Source organism: Galeopterus variegatus, unplaced genomic scaffold (assembly GCF_000696425.1).
Source record: "Galeopterus variegatus unplaced genomic scaffold, G_variegatus-3.0.2 Scaffold11894, whole genome shotgun sequence".
Taxonomy (NCBI): Eukaryota; Metazoa; Chordata; class Mammalia; order Dermoptera; family Cynocephalidae; genus Galeopterus; species Galeopterus variegatus.
In genome coordinates, this window is record NW_007738005.1 from 13025 (window position 1) to 20174 (window position 7150).

The following is a 7150-nucleotide window of genomic DNA, read 5'->3' on the forward strand; positions in this document are numbered from 1 at the left end:
CACAGGCACTCAAACATTTGTTGAATAAGTAAATGAGGGATGCAGGGAAGCACAGACCAGTATGGTTTAGGATTAAGTATCTTGCGAATGCTGCAAATGTGAAGGAAAACCAGCCACATCTTCAGTGACTCACTGTAAAGTATCAAAAAGACTTCAGTTTGTCTTTGAAGGTTGCTATGTTTCCACCCCCAGTAAAGATTTGTTGAGAGGAGCTTTGTAACTCAACTCCCCCTCTATGGAATTTTATGGGAGCTTTGTTACTAACTGTGTCAGGTATCACAGTGTTACTAACTGTGCCAAGGACATGTGATGGGAAGGTTGTTAAAGTCATCTGGTATGTGTCACGGCATCAGATCTTCAGATGACTCTCTTTGAATCACTGAAGCACAGCACTGCCCCGGCTAAACTGGTGCTAGAAAAATGAGCCATCTTTCTGGCTGAAACAAAAATCTTGCTGGTAGAACAATAACAGAAAAGAGCTGCTCGGGTAGCTGAGTGACTACATTGCATAATGGCTGCAACTCTTCCCACCTGGCAGGGCCAACATGTAGCTGTCACTTAAACTGTCTTTAGGCTTCACAAGGATCAAAGATCAAATGTTATAGCGCCTAGTAAAAGGAATTAGAGTAGTAGAGATGGTAGAAAACATGAGAGTGAATGCCCCAACCAAAAATACAGTGTTAAGTGAGCTCTAACAAAATATTATGAGGCAGGAATTCAGGTCCAGAACTGTGAACTTTGATATTTCTAGAAAAGCTGGAAATCTGCATGAGGGAATGGAAGTGGAGAATGGATGTACACCAGTATGAGCATACGTCTAACTCAACTCAAGCACTATCTGTTTAGTTTATTCTGTATCCAAGTCACTGTACTAGAAATCTGCTGTGTATGTTCTAGACATATCTGTCAAAAATAAAAAGGAATGAGAGCTGAGACCTATGGACTCAAAAAGGTTTAATTAGTTAGAAAACCAAGATGTGTTCTAAAATAAATAGAACATAAGATGATATAGGCTTCTGATCAAGATGGCAGAATAGACGGTCCCCAGCATCACTCTCTCCCACAAATCAACCTATTTACAACTATTAAAAAGCAACAATGGCCAAGCTGGGGCTGCTAGAGCTCAGGAAAAGAGGAGGAGAGATGTACGGAGTTCATGAAGGCGGGAGAAGCCAGGAGAGAAAGAACGAACCACTCTGTTTCAAGTCCCAGCTGCTTCCAGGCTGGAGCTGCTGAGTGCACAGAGCAGGAGCTGTCAAAGCCGCAGCTGTGCCCTTTGGATGAAGTTGCTTGGAGACAGCAGGGGAGAAGAGCACTTTGGTGGCCCCCAAGCCAGCAAGACCACTAACAGGGTTCCTGTGGACCCACATGGGAGCAAGTAGCTAGAAGAACTGAAAAAGGGAGCCACCGAGAGGCCAGTGAGTGACCGCAAGCAACCAGCACATGGCCAGTCCCATGAGAGGTGTTTGCAGCACGGGCAATGGGGCAGATGGGCCCACCGGGGGAAGAATGGACAGCTGATCTTCCCTCCAATCAGCACAGGCCCACTCAGTGGAGACTGGTCAGGAATATAGAACTGCAGGGGGTGTAGTTCGCTGAAAAGACTCAGGCCCTGACCAGAGTTTCCACACAGACAGCTGTAAGCTCTTCAAGTGTGCCTTTCTTGTTTTGCTATAGTAGGCACTCAATGAAAAGGGAGAGCTACCCATCCTATGTGTAACAGCTCACTCCCTCTGTCTGAGCTGTTTGGCTACCATCCTGCTGTATGCTCAACCAATTCTTTGCACATCATGTCCTTTGTTATAAAATTCATTTGCTTTTATTACTACATGGTCAAAGAAGATTCTAGAAAGTTATAATACACCTCCTCTCTATCTTTTCACTGACTTCTCAGACATTATTTTATTTGATTCCTCCATCCTAGGAGATGGACAGAGCAGGAACCAAAGAGGTATCAGGAGTCATGCAGCAAACAAGTGACAGAGCTAGGCAGATCCAGTGCTACTATTAGTACAGAGTCCTTTCATACATAACTAGATGCATACCGATAATCAGATGTTTTCTTTAAAATGACTATTTTCCCTGGGCCGGCCTGGTGGCACACTCGGTAGAGTGCGGCACTTGGGAGCACAGCGGCGCTCCCGCCGAGGGTTCGGATCCCATATAGAGACCGGTCCGCTCACTGGTTGAGCGCGATGCAGGCGTGACACCGAGGGTTGCGATCCCGTTGCCAGTTGCGGTGCGGGTGCGACACCGAGGGTTGCAATCCCATTACCAGTCACGAAAAAAGACAAAAAGGGGAAAAAAAAAAAATGACTATTTTCACAATACATTCCAACACTCAGGAAAGCATGGCTAGTTTTCCATTCTCTAATATTTCTAAAAATCTTTCTATATGCTAAAATGGGAAATTTTTTTCCCATCGCTTTTGATGCCGCTTCTGCTACGGAACGGATTTAGTAGGATGAAACTATTAAAGTTTCTGGGAACCAGAAATTATTCAGAAAGCACTAATCTGAAGGCCATTCTGGGAAAAGTCAAGGAAGGGTTTAAGAAGAGTGGGCTGGACAAATTGGGGCTAAAATACCAACATTATGAAGGCTTTCTCTACCTTATAAATAAAAAAAAATAAATGTTTTTGTGCAAGAAGAAAGAGTTGAATCTGTCATGTCAATATTAACTCCAAAAATAATTGACACTCTCAAAGCAACAAGATTGTTGTAAGGCTTAAATAGAATAAGTCTTGTAAAATGCCTAATATACCTAAACAAAATAGTACCAAATAAATAGTAACTATTATTATTTCATTAATGTTTTCCAATGTCCCCTGACAATAAGAATCACCTATAGGTACTTGTTAAAAATCCATTATCTTTGATGACAGTACATTCTTTTTGAAATTTAAAGAAAAAGTTTATTGAAGACCTGAAAATCAATTTCTAGAAGATCAACTTTTCTGGAAAAGTGTAGCTACACACACACTGTGTCTATCTGTTAAAACTTGCATTAGACACAAATACAAAGACCATGAAACAAGCCACCATTCTTCAACAATTTAAGCAAAGATAAGATGCCTAAGGAACAACCTGGATGACTTGCAAAGGATGCTCTCTTTAAGCACCATTTTTTGTTTCCTTTTTGTCTTTTTTCATGTCCGGCAACGGATCGCAACCTTCAGTGTCGCGCCCGCACCAGACCAGGACCGGCAACGGGATCGCAACCCTCGGCGCCGCGCCCGCACCTCGCTCAGCCAGTGAGCGGGAACCGGTCTGTATGTGAGATCCGAACCCTCGACGGGAGAGCCGCCGCGCTCCCAAGCAGCGCACTGTAGCAGTGCGCCACCGGGCCGGCCCCTAAGCACCATTTTTTTAAAAAAGAGAAAAAAGGAGCACAAATGGATGAGTGTGTTCAGTTATATATTCTGAATTGAAAATTTGGCACTAGGAATCAGACCATTTTGTCATATAGCACTAATATGTATTATAAAAGTACGTACTGTCAAAGGAATAGAACCACCAGCATTCAAAATCAGCTTTGTTAACTAGGCAACAAAACACTCTACAGCATGTTCTGCTGTCCATCTTTGAATACACTCGTAGCAACTTTGAAATGAAAAAAAAAAATTAAGAAAAGAAAAAGCTGTAACTGTTAGGCAATCATGTTCTACCGAAGAACAGTCTAAGATGGTAGCGGGACATCCAAAACGGCTGCAGAAAAGTTTTAAGGCCCCTAGAACAGCACATTTTCCGAGAACAAAGACTCCCCCCTTCCCTCTTCTTCCTCACTGCCATATCCCCTTCCCACGCATGCATGAATTTCTCCACCTATAGAAAAATCCCAACTCAGCTTAAACCTCGCTCACTACCCACCCCTTCCTCCCTAGCCAATAAGAACGATCCAGCTCAACTTAACAGGATATAAAAGGTCCACCCCAACTCTCCCTGCTGCTGCTCCCACTTCCGAGAGAGCAGCCCTCCTGTCCATTTTGCCTGCTTAATACATCGTGGTTGAGCCTTTGTCTCCTGGTGTGTTTCTCATTCTGCGTTTGGGCCGGGTTTTTCCTTTCAGTAATTCCTTTTATTTTCTCTGTTTAAAACCAAACAAAAAACAAATATCAATTCTGTTTCATCTTCAAAGAACATCATTTGTACAAGAGAAGGACTAATAACAAAAAAGTGTTTGCAGAAATCTAAGCATAATCGAGAGTGCTTCTCACGCAGCTCTCCAATGGTACTCAGGAGGAGCCTCTTCATAATTGCTGGCACTAAACCAAGTTGCAGAATTCTTTGCCAGGCACTTTAGGAAACTGTGAAGATAATTCAGTAGTAAAGTAAGGCTTTTTTCATCCAGAAGTGTATAGGTCAACATCGCTCCAATTCGTACAATCTCAGTAGATGTGGTGCTCCATACACCTGGGACATGGGTGAATCAGAGTGATAGGCAAGGATTTCATCATTACTGTGGTCTCTCAGATTTGTAGAGGAGCTGAGTGCCAAACATTACATTTAAGTATTCTTTCATCCCTGCCACAATCTCATTAACAGCACACTCATATTATCTGCATTTCCTTGAGATTTCTTGTAGTTTGCATAATCTTCTAGAATGGAGACCACATTCTGTTTTTGCCTGTAATTTAAGTCCTGGTCATCAACAGGCCATGGGTTTAGCTCTTCGGCTAACTTCAGCTCTGTTCATGAATGTTTTCTTATTTTCAACAGTAGGATCTACCTGGGCCCTTTTCTTCCAAGGAGGTTGTGGTGTCTCACCAGTACTGCCACCATCTCCACTTCCAGGTATTTTCTGTTTGTTCTTTTTTGTCTTCACTTCGACATTTCTCTGTTGCAGACCAGGAGTCTTCTTCCCTGGGACAGCCCTTCTCCTCTGCACACTGCTCCTGACTGGTTTTCTGAAGTTCTTGCTGTTTGGTGTCCATGTAGTTGAGTTCCTCCCAATTTTTATTCCAACCACTGTCATGTATAAAGTATTTCACTTGTTTGTCCTCTATGGAAACCTTCACACACTTTGCTATATAAAGAAGAGGCCCATGAAAACATAGCACTCACTCACCCCCCAGAATTTAGGCTTTGGGTCTTGCTTTGGAGCCATTTATAAGTGATTTGCCACCACCTCCCTCTCCCACCATGCCCAACTACTTACCCCCCTACCCTCTACCCTACCTCTGAAAGCACATTTGAACCCATTTCCATCTGATGACTGAAGAAAGAAAAATATATAATTTCCTGGGCCTATACCAGGCCCACCAAGAAGAATCTCCATGTAAAGAGCCTGGCAAGCCCTATATTTACAGCTATATTTTACAGGATGAGAAAAGGATTTCATACTAGGCAGCTTGGGACATTTTAGCAATTTTCCATCAGTATGAAAATGTATTTGGCTGAGGATAGGATCTGGCATTGAGGTAGTCCTGGCCTCTCTCCTTTTTCTCCACACTTGAGTCTTCTACTCTAGTTTATAAATACGGAAAGTATTTTATATGTTTCAGGAAAAGCAGAGAGATTAATCTTTCTTGGTTACTGTCTTCATACTAAATAGAAGAAAGGACTTTAAATGGAATATGTATTTTTTTAAATCCCCAATTCATCTTTACTGCATTTGAAAAATCATTGATATTTAACATAATCAAACTAGTTTTCCATTTGCTTAGACATATGGGAAAATCCTGGAGCAAAACAGACTTGAAAAAGAGAAATGGACAAAATATAATATATTAAAGCTGGTTAGTATGAATCAAATAAACATTTATAGAATATTACTTAGTACTTNTGAACCCTCGGGCGGCAGCGCTGCCGCGCCTCCTAAGCGGCGCACTATTCAGTGCGCCACTGGGCCGGCCCACTTCCAGGTATTTTCTGTTTGTTCTTTTTTGTCTTCACTTCGACATTTCTCTGTTGCAGACCAGGAGTCTTCTTCCTTGGGACAGCCCTTCTCCTCTGCACACTGCTCCTGACTGGTTTTCTGAAGTTCTTGCTGTTTGGTGTCCATGTAGTTGAGTTCCTCCCAATTTTTATTCCAACCACTGTCATGTATAAAGTATTTCACTTGTTTGTCCTCTATGGAAACCTTCACACACTTTGCTATATAAAGAAGAGGCCCATGAAAACATAGCACTCACTCACCCCCCAGAATTTAGGCTTTGGGTCTTGCTTTGGAGCCATTTATAAGTGATTTGCCACCACCTCCCTCTCCCACCATGCCCAACTACTTACCCCCCTACCCTCTACCCTACCTCTGAAAGCACATTTGAACCCATTTCCATCTGATGACTGAAGAAAGAAAAATATATAATTTCCTGGGCCTATACCAGGCCCACCAAGAAGAATCTCCATGTAAAGAGCCTGGCAAGCCCTATATTTACAGCTATATTTTACAGGATGAGAAAAGGATTTCATACTAGGCAGCTTGGGACATTTTAGCAATTTTCCATCAGTATGAAAATGTATTTGGCTGAGGATAGGATCTGGCATTGAGGTAGTCCTGGCCTCTCTCCTTTTTCTCCACACTTGAGTCTTCTACTCTAGTTTATAAATACGGAAAGTATTTTATATGTTTCAGGAAAAGCAGAGAGATTAATCTTTCTTGGTTACTGTCTTCATACTAAATAGAAGAAAGGACTTTAAATGGAATATGTATTTTTTTAAATCCCCAATTCATCTTTACTGCATTTGAAAAATCATTGATATTTAACATAATCAAACTAGTTTTCCATTTGCTTAGACATATGGGAAAATCCTGGAGCAAAACAGACTTGAAAAAGAGAAATGGACAAAATACTGCATTTGAAAAATCATTGATATTTAACATAATCAAACTAGTTTTCCATTTGCTTAGACATTTGGGATAATCCTGGAGCAAAACAGACTTGAAAAAGAGAAATGGACAAAATATAATATATTAAAGCTGGTTAGTATGAATCAAATAAACATTTATAGAATATTACTTAGTACTTTATTGATGAGATAATATAATATCAAGGATATTTTGAAAGAAGGAAAAAAGCTACCTATAACTCTATTACCATAATGACTTTCATTTTTGTAATTTCCCTCTCAGTTATTTGTACATGTGTGTCTGTGTTCCAGGGGATTGCTCAATGCCTTCTTCTTGATCCGTGCTCTTCTAAATTAGGAAT

The 7150-nt window shown here is 41.4% G+C and overlaps 1 pseudogene; it reads right to left on the reverse strand.

The window, feature by feature from the left end:
* Positions 1 to 4212: 4212 nt before the first annotated feature.
* LOC103610850 lies at positions 4213 to 6176 on the reverse strand (annotated as a pseudogene).
* Positions 6177 to 7150: the final 974 nt, after the last annotated feature.